At 42.0% G+C, this 17,379-nt stretch overlaps 1 non-coding gene across 1 annotated transcript; it reads right to left on the reverse strand.

The window, feature by feature from the left end:
* Window positions 1-374: 374 nt before the first annotated feature.
* Window positions 375-538, reverse strand: LOC112427901 (U1 spliceosomal RNA). The gene has a single exon (XR_003019659.2). It is a non-coding gene; the product is annotated as a U1 spliceosomal RNA (small nuclear RNA).
* Between the last annotated feature and the right edge of the window lie 16,841 nt (window positions 539-17,379).

Raw genomic sequence — 17,379 nt, forward strand, 5'->3', positions numbered from 1 at the left:
CTACTAAAAATACAAAAATTAAATGGATGTAGTGGCAGGTGCCTATAATCCCAGCTACTCAGGAGGCTTAGGCAGGAGAATCGCTTGAACCTGGGAGGTGGAGGTTGCAGTGAGCCGAGATCGCGCTATTGCACTTCAGCCTGGGCAACAAGAGCGACGAAACCTTGTCTCAAAAAAAAAGAAAAGAAAAGATGAGAAATTTCCAGAATATGCAAATCTATAGAGACAGAAAAGAGATTATTGGTTTCCAGGAGCTAGAGGGAGGAAAAGATGGAAAGTTACTGCTAATGTAGTAAACACATGATTTCCTAGTGGTGATAAATATATATATATATATTTTGTTGTTGTTGTTGTTGTTGTTGTTGTTGTTGTTACAGAAGAGAGTGTGAACACAGTTTCCCACTGCCAAAGATTATGCAGTTGAGTTCTCCACATTTGGGGAAATTGCAGGGATCAGCACATCCAGAGTGCAATGGATAAGCCTCACCCTGGGAAAATCACCTTTGTGATGATGGTATTTCACCTCCCAGGTAAGTATGAAAATATTCTTGAATTAATTAGTGGTGAAGATTGCATAACCTTGTGAACTTACCACAAATCCTGAGCTATATATTTTTAAAGGATGAATTTTATGGTGTGTCAATTATATTTCAATTTTTAAGAAAGAATCTATAAAATTTATAAAGAAGTTGGTTGTAAGGAGTTACTTAAGTAAGAATATATTTCTGGCTGGAGAGACATGGCTCTTCATGGCGTCTACAGACAGGGTAGGAAACCCAATCCACTTCCCTTCCCTAATAGGTAGGTTCTGCTCTTCACTTTATCCAAATGTCCCCCACTCTTTTTTTTTTTTTTTTTTTGAGATGGAGTTTCACCCTTGTTGCCTAGGCTGGAGTGCATTGGCACGATCTCGGCTCACTGCAACCTCTGCCTCCTGGGTTCAAGCAATTCTCCTGCCTCAGCCTCCTGAGTAGCTGAGATTATAGGTGTGCGCCACCACACCCGGCTAATTTTTGTATTTTTAGTGGAGACAGGGTTTCTTCATGTTTGCCAGGCTGGTCTCGAACTCCTGACCTCAGATGATCCGCCCACCTTGGCCTCCCAAAGTGCTGGGATTTACAGGCGTGAGCCACTGAGCCCAGCCTCTTCCTCCGTTTTCTTTCTCATTCTCTCCCCTGCTTTGTTTCTCCTGTCAACTCATTCCTTGATCACTTATGTTTTCCTTTTCCTTTTTATGTCTTCTCATCCCTCTATCCAGGTCTCTACTTTCCACGCCTGCCTCCTGCTTCTTTTTTCTCCCTTCCTATTTGCTCCCCTCTCTCCTAACTGGCCACAAAATGGAAATAAATGATATTTTAAAGCATTTTTGTAAGAATTATGTACTTTTGTGTTTGCTTAGGTGGAAAAGGACACGATTTTGATGTTTAATGTTTCTTTAAGGAAAAACAACTCTAAATTAATTACATTGTTGGTTTTGCTTTAGGAGATGTAATCAGGAATTTTTAAAAAAGAAAGACTATCCACCCATGCTATATGACTAGTTAGAAATAAATAATTGAGGCAAAATACTTTCATGAACATTATAAAGTGATTTGTAAATATGAGCAGACACTACGGGTAAACACTGATAATATCTAGTGTGGTGGTGTTCACTGGCAGCTCTTAATTATTATTTGGCTGTTCTATGTGTAGACATGTCTGAGTCAACCATTTAGGCTACAAATTGAACACCTCCAACACAGACAGTTTCGTCTGAAATATAAACATAATTATATTATCCCCCAGGAACATCCTTTTCGAACTAAAAACAACAACAACAACAACAACAAAAACCCAACATGGGTTGTAAGTTCTTCTCTCGTGAAGCCATCTACAGAATGTCCAATTATTCTCTGTCGTTGATCTGGACGAGCGAGTAAGTACAAAAAGAACACCATTAACCACAAAGTTGTCATCTTCTTCAAATAAAATTCTGATCTCTGGCTTGAATGTTGAAAGATTCACTGTTTACTTGTGTGAATAGGTCGAGAGAAATAACTTTTTTCTTACCAGTCATTTTATAAGAAAAGTTTATTTCATTTGTTGACAAAATGTTAAGAAAATGAACTGGTTAAGTGTCATTGGTCTTCATGATTGAAATTCTAGCACCCAAAGTGGTAGTGTCAGAGCAATGAGACATCCAGATAATGGTCTCAGAAGCCTTCCCAAACAATGTGGCTGATTCAGGAGAAGGAGGAGGGGGGAGAAAAGGAGGACTCAGTCCGTTCCTAAGAGGCCATCTATCCTGTCTTGAAGCTGACAAAGTGCTTTACTATGGGGCCTACTTTGGTATATTGGTACAACTATTATTGAATGTTAGAATTATTGTTAGGTACTAAGTTTTAGGCACTCTCAGGACAGCTAAAGAAGGTGGATTCTCATCCAAAGCGTTTCTGCTACTGACTGACTCCAGCAGTCAGCCGACTGGCACCTTTAAGATCCATCTAGTATGGTTTGAAGAGCTTGGTATTTGTTTGTCTTTCGTATGCTGCACAAACACTCTGCGTCTGGGTTTGTCAACCGTGCAGCAAAAATGAGTTTCCACTTCTTGCTGAGCACACAACTAGACTATTTTTCCAAACTTGCCTTGTAGTTAGTTGCAGCCACACAATTGAATTCTGATCTATGGAACGAATTCTGATCTATGGAACAGAATAATGATCTATGACATTATTTCAAGACATACGTAAGTCTCTTCTCTGCTCTATTTCCCCCTTTACTGGCTAGATGTTGATGACAGTGAGGATTTGAGGAAAGGAGAGCTACATAATAAACTTAATATAACATAAGGGGCCCTGATACAGAGAGGGTCCACCACCCCTCAGAAACAACAACCTCTTAGGTGACCAAGAAATAAACTGTTATTATGTTTTAGTACTATATATTTTGAGGTCTATTTATTACAGCTGTTAGTACGAGCCTATGTCGCAGTGCATTAGGATCGCTATAACGAATTACCATCGACTGGGTGGTTTATAAACAACAAAAATTTATTTTTCATATTTCTGGAGGTTGGGAGTCCAAGATCAAGATGCCGGCAAATTCAGGGTCTGGTGACAGAAAAATTGGGAGAGGAGTGCATAAACATTCAGGCCATAGCACCCTAACTACTAACTGATTGGAATGGCTAGTAATTGAAGTATTACAATTAAAGGAAGCAGTGCCAACAGATGTACCTTCACAGAGGGCATGGTAAATATGTCTTAGAAATATAACTCTTTTACCTTTTCTTTTTTTCTGAGACAGTTTCACTCTTGTTGGCCAGGCTGGAGTGCAATGGTACGGTCTCAGCTCATTGCAACCTCCACCTCCTGGGTTCAAGTGATTCTTCTGCCTCAGGCTCCCAAGACACTGGGATTACAGGTGCATGACACCACGCCCAGCTAATTTTTGTATTTTTAGTAGAGACGGGGTTTCACTATATTGATCAGGCTGGTCTCAAACTCCTGACCTCAGGTGATCTGCCTGCCTCAGCCTCCCAAAGTGCTGGGATTACAAGTGTCAACCACTTGTATTTGTACTTTCTAAGTTTTTGTGATACCATCTTATATATATCTTATATATACTAGGCAGAGTGCACAAATAATAGTAGATTAAATGAGGACATTTTTATCCCTCTTGATTTCCTTTTGTGGTTGTTGTTGTATTTATTTTTTACTCCAGGACAGTCTACCAAGTTGTTGTTTTATTAAAGACAGGGCCTCAGGCTAGGCGTGGTGCCTCATGCCTATAATCCCAGCACTTTGGGAGGCCAAGACTGGCGGATCTCCTGAAGTCAGGAGTTCGAGACCAGCCTGACCAACGTGGTGAAACCCTGTCTCTACTAAAAATACAAAAATTAGCCAGGCATAGTGGCGGGCACCTGTAATGCCAGCTACTCAGGAGGCTGAGGCAGGAGAATCACTTGAACCCAGGAGGTGGATCTTGCAGTGAGCCAAGATTGCACCATTGCACTCCAGCCTAGGTGACAGAGTGAGACTCGGTCTCAAAAGAATAAATATATATATATATATTTATATAAATATATATATATATAAAAATAAAGGCAGGGCCTTACTATGTCTATGTTGCCCAGGCTGGTCTTGAACTCCTGGGCTCAAGTGATTATCCTGCCTTGGTCTCTCAAAGTGCTGGGATTACAGGTATGAGTTACTGCACCAGATCCCCTCATAATTTTCTAATTTTATTTAGAAGTTTCTGGGAACTTCCTGGAAAACAGATTCTGAGAGTCTGAGATTTTTGTGCAGAAGGTTAACTGTGGTGTGCTTTCAGGATCAGCACTTGTGAATAGTAAAAAAAAAAAAAAAAAACCAGAACTGGGCAAAAGCAGAAGTTGAACTCCTATGCAATTGCAAAAGAGGCCTTTGCTGATCCTACAGAGAGCTTTGAAGCTATGATAGCCCTTCAAAGTGGTTCCAAAGGGAGGCAAAGTGTCTGGGCCATTTTGGATGCTAGCTGTCCCCAGGAAGGAGTGTAACTTTTTTTTTTTTTTTTTTTTTTTTAAGATGCAGTCTTGCTTTTGTCCCCAGGCTGGAGTGTAAGGTGCGATCTTGGCTCACTGCAACCTCCGCCTCCTGGGTTCAAGTGATTCTCCTGCCTCAGCCTCCCAAGTAGCTGGGACTACAGGCACATGCCACCACACCCAGCTAATTTTTGTATTTTTAGTAGAGATGAGGTTTCACCGTGTTGTCCAGGCTGGTCTCGAACTCCTGACCTCGGTTGATCCACCAGCCTCGACCTCCCAAAGTGCTGGGATTACAGGTGTAAGCCACTGCCCCCGGCCAAAGAGTATAACTTTGGGCTAGATAACTTCTTTCAGCCCAGGGCAATTCTTTGAGAGAAATTGAGTTGTGAGTTGTGAGCCATCAGCAAGCAATATCCAGCAGCTGGAGGAGTCAGTTCCCTGATCCAAAAGGGATCTGGTAGGGCCATAACATACACTGTATACATATTAGATGGACTGAAATTCGAGTAAAAAGGAAAGAGAAAAAAGCATAAATCAATATTTGAGGAAAAGGGAAAATATAGATGAAATTGAAAAATAACACTAAAATACAAAATTTATGTTTATTTGTCATAAACGGTGATTTCACAACACAGTGCATTCTAGTTGAAAACAGGCATTAAAAATGGCCAAAGTCACGTGGTACATCAGAATTAGAGTTATAGAAAACACCTGTGAATCATGTTCCGCGGCTTGGGCTGTAACCTTCAAAGCACATTAAAATGATTGGAAATGCATTCTGTTAAACGATTTACCAGCAGAGGTCATTGAGTCAGAAGAACACTTTCAGAGCATGAAGAGGCAGTATGATGAATATTGATGCTGTGAGCAAAGGAATTTAGGTTTAGCAACTTTGAGTCTTGGCCTATCTATGAATTGCTGACTTTTAATTGTCCCCTGGGAAATTCAAAATTTATGTATATCTGGCTTTGGAATCCATTATGAGAATATTTTGGCAGCCTACTGACCATGCCATTTTGAGTTCCGCCAGAAGTTGACCCTGAGACAAAGATTCAAGGACCAGTGGTTTATTTAAAAGTTTCAGGAAACATTGGTATGGCAGGGCATACGACACAGGGATAGAAAATGCAGCCACTCAATGGTACATTAGAAGCTTAGCCCCACTGTGAAATAAAACACACACTTTAGAATTATCTTGGCTCAAGGACTAGGAAGCTGGGGTATCAATCACCAGCACTTATTGGTCATTGGTAATGGCTCCTCCTGGGCATGGTAATTCTAAACTTCAGGCCTGTTTTGTGCACAGGTAGAGCAGGCTCCCTGGGCTTGGGGGAAATGGCCTGAGGGCAGAGAGGCACGTACTAACAGCTGGAAGCTTGCAGGGAAGACCTGAGGGATATGAGCAAGGACCTGTCACTGTGGCCTCTGCTATATTGACAGTCCTAAATATATTTTACTTGTTATGATACAGTCAGTTTCCATCCCCTGAGAACAAACCAAGTTGTGGCCAGGGGAGAGTGCCCGGATGGGTGCTGAGAAACAAGAGGAAACCATTCTGAGATTAAACATTTGAGTGTGGACTAGGTACAAGGGCAAAACTGAAAACTGACAGCAGCTTAACCAGGCACTCAACGCTCCCGGAAAAGTCCTGTGTATGAAAGCCCACAGAGATGGTTTCTTCCATTTATTCATTTGGACTATATGATTCCTGAAAAGAAGGATAACAGCAGAGTGGAAAGTTTTCAGGTAGCAGTTACCTTGGTTCTGTGCCAGGTGTATTACTCACTGCTCACAAAGCTCCAGCTGGTATTTACCACCTAACAAAAGAGGAAAGAAACGAGAAAAGTTCTTCTGCTGATTTTCTCATATCATTGTGTGTAATGTGTGAGAGATGAGACAACATGACGGGGAAGAATAAGAAAAATTTCCCATGGATCTCGTTTATTTTTATCATGGGACATCAATTTATTTCTACCACTTTAGAGAATATAAGATTCTCCGATGTTTTGATGCTTTAGCTACATTTTGTTTATTAACTTCATATCTGAGGAAAAAACATTTAATTGACTCACTTCCTGAAGGGCTTGTTTCATATCCTTGACTCAGATTACTGTTGCATGACGAAGGAACAGCTTTACTCTCTCCTCCGACAGACAGCTGACTGAAGAGCAATTCTGTGTCTCCCCCAAAATGAAATAAAGACTAGAGCAAGAAATGCCATGACCCTAAACATTCCCTTATGTTTTTACTAAGAAAATCCCCCTAAAAATTTAATCTGTAAAATCCCAACCAACCAGCCAGGATCGTATTATCAAATTTATTTAACAGATCTTCATGTACTTCATATACGATGTACAGAATGTTGAGAGGAATACAGAGATGTGTAGTCCATGCTCCTAAACTTTACAGAATGTGTTAATTTTGAATTCAGAAGGCACAAAAGCAATTAATTGTAACAACCCAAAGTAGAATGACTGTTCTTATATCATGTGAGAACATTAATGATGCTAATAGCCCCTCTCTCATTAACCCTTCTAGCCCTTATATTTCATAATACATTATATAGAAGTTTTAAAATTCTACCTTCAGTAGTTCCCTGTGGTTTTTCCAATTCCAGTGATAATCTATTTAAGGTCATGAAGTAGATCTTCAGAGCATTGCTTCCTAAACTTTAAGTGTATACAAAGGCCCATGATTCTGCATGTCCAGCAGTCTCCCAGACGCCAAGACTGCTGGTCCTCTGATCATCTCTTTTGTCCCCTGTAGCTCTGGCCACACTGTTCAGAAGACACCTGAAGATTCATGGTTGCAAAATTAATTTTGAAACTATCAATCACTCTTATTGCACCAGGAAAACTGGTTAGGAAATTCTCAAAATACAGTAGATACTTCATGTGCTCAACAAATTATAGGGCAAATTGGATATGTTAGAATATTATCTCCCCAATATTTACCCTCTTGGTGCTATTCTGTGTGCACTAGGCCTAAGGATTAAACATAGGCACATATTCTGCACTTTTTTTTTTGAGACGAAATCTTGCTCTGTTGCCCAGGCTGGATGGAGTACAGTGGCATGATCTCAGTTCACTGCAACCTCCGCCTCCCAGGTTCAAGCAATTTTCCTGTCTCAGCCTCCCGAATAGCTGAGACTACAGAAGCATGCCACCATGCCCAGGTAATTTTTGTATTTGTAGTAGAGACGGGTTTCACCTTATTGGTCAGGCTGGTCTTGAACTCCTGACCTCAGGTGATCCACCCACCTTGGCCTCCCAAAGTGTTGGGATTACGGGCCTTAGCCACTGCACCCGGCCTATCCTGCACTTTTTAAAGGGGATGAAACATGTGTCTTTATATTTTGACTCTGGTCTACCCATAGAATTGCTCAGTTAACATTTCTTCAGGGTTATTTTATTTTAATTTTATTTTTGAGACGGAGTCTCACTCTGTCGCCCAGGCTAGAGAGTAGTGGCACCATTTCGGCTCACTGCAACTCCCGCCTCCTGGGTTTAAGCGATTCTCCTGCCTCAAACTCCCAAGTTCTGGGATTACAGGGACCCACCACCACACCTGGCTAAATTTTGTATTTTCAGGGAAAGGCAGTTTCACCATGTTGGCCAGGCTGGTTTCGAACTCCTGACCTCAAGTGATCTACCCGCCTCAGCCTCCCAAAGTGCTAAGATTACAGGTATGAGCCACCACACCCAGCCCTCAGGGTTATTATACTTGCTTTACAGAGTAAGTTCTTTTGTAAGAAAGGGTGTGGAACTGAGTGCTGGTCATGGGCTCCAGAACAACTATTAAGCCTCAATGCTCTGTAACAGTTCTAGAACGGTACATGCGTGGTGAGAGCCTGCTGCTAATCTAGCCTGGTCTTCCCCCCACCAAACACACACACACACACACACACACACACAGAGCAGGCTTCAGCCTGTTTTTTAATATATATTTTGTTCCCCTCAGCAGTTCATTTTATTTATTTATTTATTTATTTATTTATTTATTTATTTATTTACCTTTTGGAGACAGGGTCTCACTCTATCGCCCAGGCTGGAGTACAGTGGTGCAATCTCAGCTCACTGCAACCTCCACGTCCCAGGGCTCAAGCAATTCTCCTGCCTTGTTGGCAGGCTGGTCTTTAACTCCTGACCTCAAGCAATCCACCCACTTCGGCCTCCCAAAGTGCTAGGATTACAGGTGTGAGCCACTGCACCCAGCCTACCAGCAGTTGATATTGAAATGAATTCTCCTTGGCTCAATCTTTAATATCCTGGGTCTTTCTTATCCCAGTATAAGCCCCTCTAGTTACCTAGTGCCTCCCATATATTCCCAAACCAATCTCTGCTTCCTCCTCTTTGCCCTCGATGGGTCTTCCTACCAAACTTTCTCATCCTGCCCTTTGGGACTTTTATTCTTTCCATTGCAGTTTGAGTGATCTTACATAAACACAAGTCTGATCAAGTCACTCTGCCTTAAATTCCTCCAAATGGCTCTCATTGCCCTAAAAAAATGTTGGAACTCATTAACATAATGGAGAAAGTTCCCACCTTCCACTTTAGCCAGTTAGTTTTAGTTTCTGGAATGTCCCATTCTCTTCTACCCCTGGTTCTTCGAGTGCTGTTTCCTCTATCTGCACATTTTCTCTAGTTTTATTCCTTTTTGTACATTAGGTCTCACCTAGCAGTTTCTGTGTTTGAGCCTCTTTCCCTGACCCCAGGACTGAAGCTAACAGGGTTTGCCTGTACTCCCATCAATGCCCTTACCCAGTGCAGAGTAATTTCCTGTTTTTTTGTCTGCTTTCCCTGTTAGGCAGAAGGTTCACCGGCCTTTGCCTTGTTCACATAGTACCCTCAGGGAGTAGCCCGTAGTAGATTCTCAACAGAACCAACTTCATGAGCGCTCAGAAGGGAGCTGTGGGCTTGGGATTTAATGTTCAGCAGTTGTCCTCTTATACTTAATAATTTATTTTTGAATTTGTGTTTTGTAAATGAAGTCCAGTGGAACAATGGAGCATGCACCAGGGGTTTGAAGTCTAGGCTCTAGCCTGGTTCCACCTCACTGGATGCTCTCCTGCCCCTACTGAGTGACTACTGCCGTCCTTCTACACCCCACACACCCACCAACAATCTGAGCACAGGAAGAGCACTATGTCCACCTGTGGAGTAACTCACAGAGTCTGCAATGTCTTCAAGGGTCTGCGAATATCCACATGCCCAAGGGAACACAAAATTGACTAGCAGATATAAAACATAATTACAGATTGAGAAGGAGACTGCAGAAAAAAGAAAAATACTTTGTCCTGCTTTCTGAACAAGGAGTTTTCCATTTTCATTTTGCACTGGGCCCCACAAACTATGTAGCAAGCCCTGGTTCTCAATGAGTATTTGTTGAAAAGATTAATCAAAGTAATTTGATGAACCAACTGCGTGTTGTTTCGTCAAAGCGGTCACCTAGAGAGAGAGAGATTTTTCCAACAGTGTTGTCCTTTCTTAAAATACTTTGGAACTTCTTTTTGAGAAAGTCACTCCTTTGTTTAACAGTTTTATTGAGCACCTACTATGTGCCAGCTTCTGGTGTTAAGCAGCGAATTATTCAGACAATACTGGAAAATCTATTCTTGGAATTACTTTGGGGTGGACTTACTTTTTGAAAGAAGCCAAAAGTCCCTGGGGATCACATTTGGTGAATAAAACACACTATAAAGCTAAATAATATCAATCATATGACTTGAGACTAAAATAAACTTTATAACAATGAAATCACAAATTAAAAATATCGGGTTTCTTGGCCAGGCATGGTGGCTCGTGTCTGTAATCCCAGAACTTTGGGAGTCTGAGGCGGGTGAATCACCTGAGGTCAGGAATTTGAGACCAGCCTTGCCAACATGGTGAAACCCCATCTCTACTAAAAATACAGAAATTAGTCCGGGCGTAATGGCTCATGCCTGTAATCCCAGCGCTTTGACAGGCCAAGGCAGGCGGATCACCTGAAGTCAGGAGTTCGAGACCAACCAGGTCAATATAGCAAAACTCTGTCTCTATTAAAAATACAAAAAATTAGCCCGGCATGGTGGCAGATGCCTGAGGTGGGAGAATCGCTTGAATCCAGGAGGCGGAGGTTGTAGTGAGCCGAGATCATGCCACTGCCCTCCAGCCTGGGCCACAGAGTGAGACTCCGTCTCAAGAAAAACACAACAAAAAATTAGCCAGGCGTGGTGGCGCACCCCTGTAGTCTCAGCTACTTGGGAGGCTGGGGCAGGAGAATTGCTTGAAGCTGGGGAGGTGGAGGTTGCAGTGAGCCAAGATCACACCACTGCACTTCAGCCTGGGCGACAGAGTAAGACTCCACCTCAGAAAAAAAATATATATATAGAGAGAGTCCTTACGTGAATTTATAAAATTATTTTATTTTATTTTATTTTATTTTATTTTATTTTATTTTATTTTTTTGAGACAGAGTCTCGCTCTGCCGCCCAGGCTGGAGTGCAGTGGCGTGATCTTGGCTCACTGCAAGCTCCGCCTCCCGGGTTCACGCCATTCTCCTGCCTCAGCCTCCCGAGTAGCTGGGACTACAGGCGCCCGCCACCTCGCCCGGCTAGTTTTTTTGTATTTTTTAGTAGAGACGGGGTTTCACTGTGTCAGCCAGGATGGTCTCGATCTCCTGACCTCGTGATCCGCCCGTCTCGGCCTCCCAAAGTGCTGGGATTACAGGCTTGAGCCACCGCGCCCGGCCTATAAAATTATTTTAAACAAACATTGAAAATTTTCTTTCTTTTTCTTTTTTTTTTTGAAACGGAGTCTCACTCTGTCTCCCAGGATGGAATGAGTGGCATGATCTCGGCTCACCACAACCTCCGCCTCCCGGGTTCAAGCGATTCTCCTGTCTCAGCCCCCAAGTAGCTGGGATTATAGGTGTGCACCACCATGCCTGGCTAATTTTTGTACTTTTTAGTAGAGACGGGGTTTCACCATGTTGGACAGGCTGGTCTCAAACTCCTGACCTTGTGATCCACCCGCCTCGGCCTCCCAAAGTGCTGGGATTACAGGTGTGAGCCACAGCACCCAGCCAAAAATTATTTCTTAATAAATGTAGAGTATCCCAAAGTTACTACCTTGATGCAGAAATTACAATTTTAATGTAGAAGTTTTATAGTAAATACCTTTTTTTAAAAAAAGAAAACTTGTTTTGGTCAGTTTCATTTTTCTATATTGTCATTTCTATTTTCTTTTTTTTTCTTTTTTTTTGAGTCAGATTCTTGCTTTGTCTCCCAGATTAGAGGGTAGTGGCGAGATCTCGGCTCACTGCAACCTCTGCCTCCTGGGTTCAAATGATTCTCCCGTCTCAGCCTCCTGAATAGCTGGGATTACAAGTGCCCACCACCATGCCCAGCTAATTTTTGCATTTTTAGTATAGATGAAGTTTCGCTATGTTGGCCAGGCTGGTCTCAAACTCCTGACCTCTCAGCCTCCCAAAGTGCTGGGATTACAGCCTTGTGCAACCGCACCTGGCCTGGTTTTTTATTTTCTTAAACATTACTTTTTCACATAATCCCACACACAAAAGGAATCTGTAGCTGACCATAATGTGGTTATTAGGACTAACCTATTTCCACAATCACATTATTCTCATAATTTCCACCATGACTTGTTTGCTGCTTTATTGGAGCTTCCAAATTATGATTTTGTTCATTTCTTGGATCCTTGTGATAATCTATTTATTTTGCAATACCTTCTTTACCTAGGCTAGACACTTATTAGTTGTGTTACCTTAACCTCTTTATGCTTCAGCTTCCTCACAGGATTGTAGTGAGGACTAAAGAATTAACATATGCAAAGACGTTAGCATACTGCCTGGCATATGGTAAATGCCACATAAGAATTTTATTACAGGTCGGGGTGTGTTGGTTTATTCCTGTAATCCCAGCAGTTTGGGAGGCGAGGTGGGAGGGTTGCTTGAGGACAGGAGTTGAAGACCAGCCAGGCAATATAACAAGACCCTGTCTCTACAAAAACATATTTAAAAATTAGCCAGGTGTGGTGGCATGTGCCAGTAGTGCTAACCACTTGGGAGGCTAAGGCGGGAGAATCGCTTGAGCCTAGGAGTTCAAGGCTGCAGTGAGCTATGATTGTGTCACTGCACTCCGCTCTGTTGTCCAGGCTGGAGTGCAGTGGCCCAATCTCGGCTCACTGCAACCTCCACCTCCCAGGTTTAAGTAATTCTCTTGCCTCAACCTCCCAAGTAGCTGGGATTACAGTCATGTGGCACCACGCCTGGCTAATTTTGTATTTTGGGTACAGACGGGGTTTCACCCTGTTGGCCAGGCTGGTCTCGAACTCCTGACCTCAAGTGATCCGCCTGCCTTGGCCTCCCAAAGTGCTGGGATTACAGGCGTGAGCCACTGCACCTGGTCCCAATAATTGTTATTATCTGGCCCTATGCATCTATGTCAGAGGTAGATAAAGTCTTTCTCAGAAGGGCCACATAGTAGATATTTTAGGCTTTATAGGTTAGACGATCTCTGTCACAACTATTCAACTCCACCATTGTAACACCAAAGTCAGCCTTAAATAATACGTAAGTGAACAGAGCATGGCTGTGTTCCAATAAAACTTTATAAAAACAGGCAGCTGGTCAGTTTTGGCCCACAGGCTGTCATTTGCTGATCCCTGATTAAGTCTTTTCAACTAGGGTTTGCATGTGGATGGCTGGGAAAGGCTTAGCCAGGAGTCAAGAATGGGGGAGTAACAAGACCCCAGTTATCTGAAGCCCAGGTCACAGTAGTAACAGGCCTCTGTAGATATTATGGCCAAAAGTAAGGGCAGAGTTGGCGTCCCCATGGACAGTGGAGGTAGTGGAGCTGACAGGCTATAGCCGGAGAACAGGAAGATGACTCCATGTATTTCACTTTCCAGAATTAGTTTTGTCCTGACAAACTGATTCAGTGAGCATTTTATAAACCCCTATTCAGTGCCTATGTATGTAGAAGTTTACTGTTGATCTACAGTAACTATGTACCTACGCAAATGCCATATTTCAGCTAGCTAATATTCAGTAGCCATCTCTAATTTAATTGTTTAAAAACTAGAGAAAGGTTTTTGAGGGTGTTGCAGGCCCCAGATGTCTATAACATTCTTTTTTTTTTTTTTTTTTTTGAGATGGAGTTTTACTCTTGTTGCCCAGGCTGGAGTGCAATGGTGATCTTGGCTCACTGCAACCTTTGCCTCTTGGGTTCAAGACATTCTCCTATCTCAGCCTCCCAAGTAGCTGGGATTATAGGAGCATGCCACCACACCTGGCTAATTTTTGTATTTTTAGTAGAGACGGAGTTTCATCATATTGGTTAGGCTCGTCTGGAACTCCTGACCTCAGGTGATCCCCCCGCCTCGGCCTCCCAAAGTCCTGGGATTACAGGCATGAGCCACTGTGCCCAGCCTACATTCTTTATTCTTACAGTTTTGGGTGAACCTAAGTATTAGGAGAAACTGGAACCTATTTAGTTACACTGGCCCCTGACCTGCTTGGCAATTACTTCCCTGAGGACTGGCCTCAAAGGAACCAGAAAGTTAAGCTTTATATGCTTGCCTAAGTAGAGATAGTAAAGTAGATATAGAAGATATATATTTTTTTCTCTATGAATTTGATGTCTTAATGCACTTGGCAGTCAGCATGTCCTGTTTTGCAACAGTCTTCCAGTTTTGTGTGACACTGTCCTTAAGACAACATGAGTTCTATGCTTGAGTACAAGGTAGTCTGGATTCACATTGTGCTTTTCAAGGGAAGAGCTTTTCCTACAATCCTGAGGATGATCCAGACTTAAGTTGGGCTCTTATGATATATAACAAAAGAAATTTTGATTCATAGATTGATTCATTCAGGAAATATATTAATGTTAGCATCTTAGTCTATTTCCTTTCAATCATCTCGTTGTTAACTTTTTTAATGTATTACCTTCAGTTGATCATGTACAGGTAGTTACAATTGATTCTATTAAAAAAAAACTTTTTTCCTTCTACTCTCATATACTGAACACTTTGTGCACCAGATGCGTGGGGGGATTTTTCCACACACCAAGCAATTCTCTAGTGGACAATAGCTGGGTGTTCTACAATTCAATTCAATTCTGACACTAACTGGAGTCTGCACTGGTTAAGGGCTCACAGGTTCAGGGCTCAGTCCCACAAGAAGACTGTCCCCCACTTGAGCCAGCAATCCCAAGCTGTAGGTTTCTGGTTACTTACAACTTCTCTCCCACTTGGTTGGAGGTTCTCACAATCCTCTCCTCAGATGGATTAATTTGCTAGAGTGGCTCACAGAACTCAGGAAAACACTTATATTGACCAGCTTATTATATCAATAAAGGATATGATAAAGGACACAGATGAACCACTAGATCAAGAGACACATGGGGGAGGTCTGGCAGGGTTCTGTCCCTGTGGAGTTGGTGCGTACCACCCTCCTGACGCATTGATGCGTTCGCTAACCCTGAAACTCTCTGAAGCCCATACTTTTTGAATTTTTATAGAATTCTGGATTCTATAAGAATTCTGGATTATTAAGTCCATTTCCAGTCCCTCTCCCCTCTCTGGAGTATGAGAACTGTGGCTGAAAGTGTCAAGCCTCACCAGGTGAGGTAGTTCGTGCCTGTAATCCCAGCACTTTGGGAGGTCAAGGCAGGAGGATCACCTGAGGTCAGAAGTCAGGAGTTGGAGACCAGCCTGGCCACATGGTGAACCCTCATCTCTAATGAAAGTACAAAAATTAGCCAGGCATGATGGTGGGCACCTGGAATCCCATCTACTCAGGAAGTTGAGGCAGGAGAATCGTTTGAACCCAGGAGGTGGAGGTTGCAGTGAGCTGAGGTCGCGCCACTGTACTCCAGCCTGAGTGACAGACTGAGACTCCATCTCAAAAAAAAAAAAAAAAAAAAAAGGAAAGAAAGAAAGTTTCAAGCCTCTAATTATGGCCTGGACTTATTGGTAACCATCCCCATTCGGGAGTGTGCATCCAGTCATGTTACTAGAACAAAAGATGCTCCTATCATCACCCAGGAAATTTCAAGGGATTAGTAGCTCTGTGTCAGGGACTGAGGTCAAAGACCAAATATTAGAACAAAAGATGCACTCAGCGCTCTTATTGCTCAGGAAATTACAAGAGTTTTAGGAGCTGTGTGCCAGGAACTGGGGTCAGCTACCAAGTAAATATTTCTTATTAAATGGCAGTATTATATACTCTATATCAAGTTTGTGCATATCTATATCAAGATATGTGCATATTGGTCCTTAAATAGACACACCATCACTGTTTTCATGGAACTTACTGTCTGATGGTAGGGATAGACATTAAACAAATTATTAAACAGGTAAGGACAAAACGTAATTACAACTAGCAAGAAGTGCTAGGAAGGAAATGACAGTTTAAAATAATGTTTCTCAAATTTGCTGGTTATAAGAATTACCTAGGGCCCTTGAAATGATGAATTCCCTGGCCCCATCCCAGACCTTCTAAATCATAATATTCAGAGAAATCCATGTATTTCACAAGTACCCCAGATGTTACTTATAAACAAGCAAAGTTGGGAAACCCTGGTCTAACAGAATCTAAAACAAAGACAAAAACTTTAGCTTCCAACCTGGCAGTAATCTTAGATGCTTTTATTCTAAAGGATTATTTGGAAGATCTTTGAAGATTGGTTATAATAATTGGCAGAAAATCTCCAATTCAAATTTGTGTTTGCTGATGCCAATGACCTATGGACTTACATGCCACCTTTATGAAACCATCGTTAGGTTGCTAAGCAATGGGCTACTCTACCAACTGGGTTTTGTTTCCTGGACGTAAGACTTTCTGACACTCTTGCAGTTTTCTTTCTCTTTGTTAAAATATTCTTTTTGTCTCCCTTCTCCAGAAAAGATGCCATTGAGTATATTTACTCTAACAATTTAACATTCTTCTTATTTTGGATCTCTATAGCATACTCAACAGACCTCCAGGGAGAGTCTAGTTTAACTCATTCAGTGTTGGACTTGGCCTCAAATAGTGGTCCCTCCTAACAGGTTATGAGTACCCTTACACTGCAATTACACTGTTTAGTTTTAGTGACTATTAATGTGTTTGACTTTTAGAAAGTGGCATTTAATTCAAAAATTAGCTGAGCATGGTGGCACATGCCTGTAATCCCAGCTACTTGGGAGGCTGAGGCATGAGAATCACTTGAACCCAGGAGTCGGAGGTTGCGGTGAGCTGAGATCGCGCCATTGCACTCCAGCCTGGGTAAAAAGAGCAAAACTCCGTCTCAAAAAAAAAGAAAGAAAGAAAGAAAGAAAAAGACGGTGGCATTTAACTTTGAAACATTCCTTTGAATGTTGGAACATTTGTCACTAGCATTGTAGAGTATTTTGTCTTAAAATAATTAAAACAATGTTTATGTTTTTTCTCAATATACAAATAATGTATTCATTTGGAAATTTGTGAAAGCCAAATAAAATCTTAAAAAATAAAACGTAAAAATCTGTGGCTCATGCCTATAATCCCAGCACTCTGGGAGGCTAAGGAAAGAGGACTGTTTGAGCCCAGGAGTTGGAGACCAGCCTGGGCAACATGGTGAAACCCCATCTCTACAAAAAAAAAAAAAAAAAATACAAAATTAGCAGGACCTGGTGGCACCCACCTATAGTCCCAGCTACTCAAGAAGGTGAGTTGGGAGGATCACTTGAGCCTGGGAGGTTGAGGCTGCAGTGAACTATGATCATGCCACTGCACTCCAGCCTGGGTGACAGAGCAAGATGCTGTCTCAAAAAACAAACAAAAACAAAAACAAAAACCCTGTGATTTTACTACCCACCAATAACAACTGTTAGCATTTTAGTCTATTTCCTTTC

The sequence above is a fragment of the Macaca nemestrina genome, chromosome 2, assembly GCF_043159975.1.
Source record: "Macaca nemestrina isolate mMacNem1 chromosome 2, mMacNem.hap1, whole genome shotgun sequence".
NCBI classification, from domain to species: Eukaryota; Metazoa; Chordata; class Mammalia; order Primates; family Cercopithecidae; genus Macaca; species Macaca nemestrina.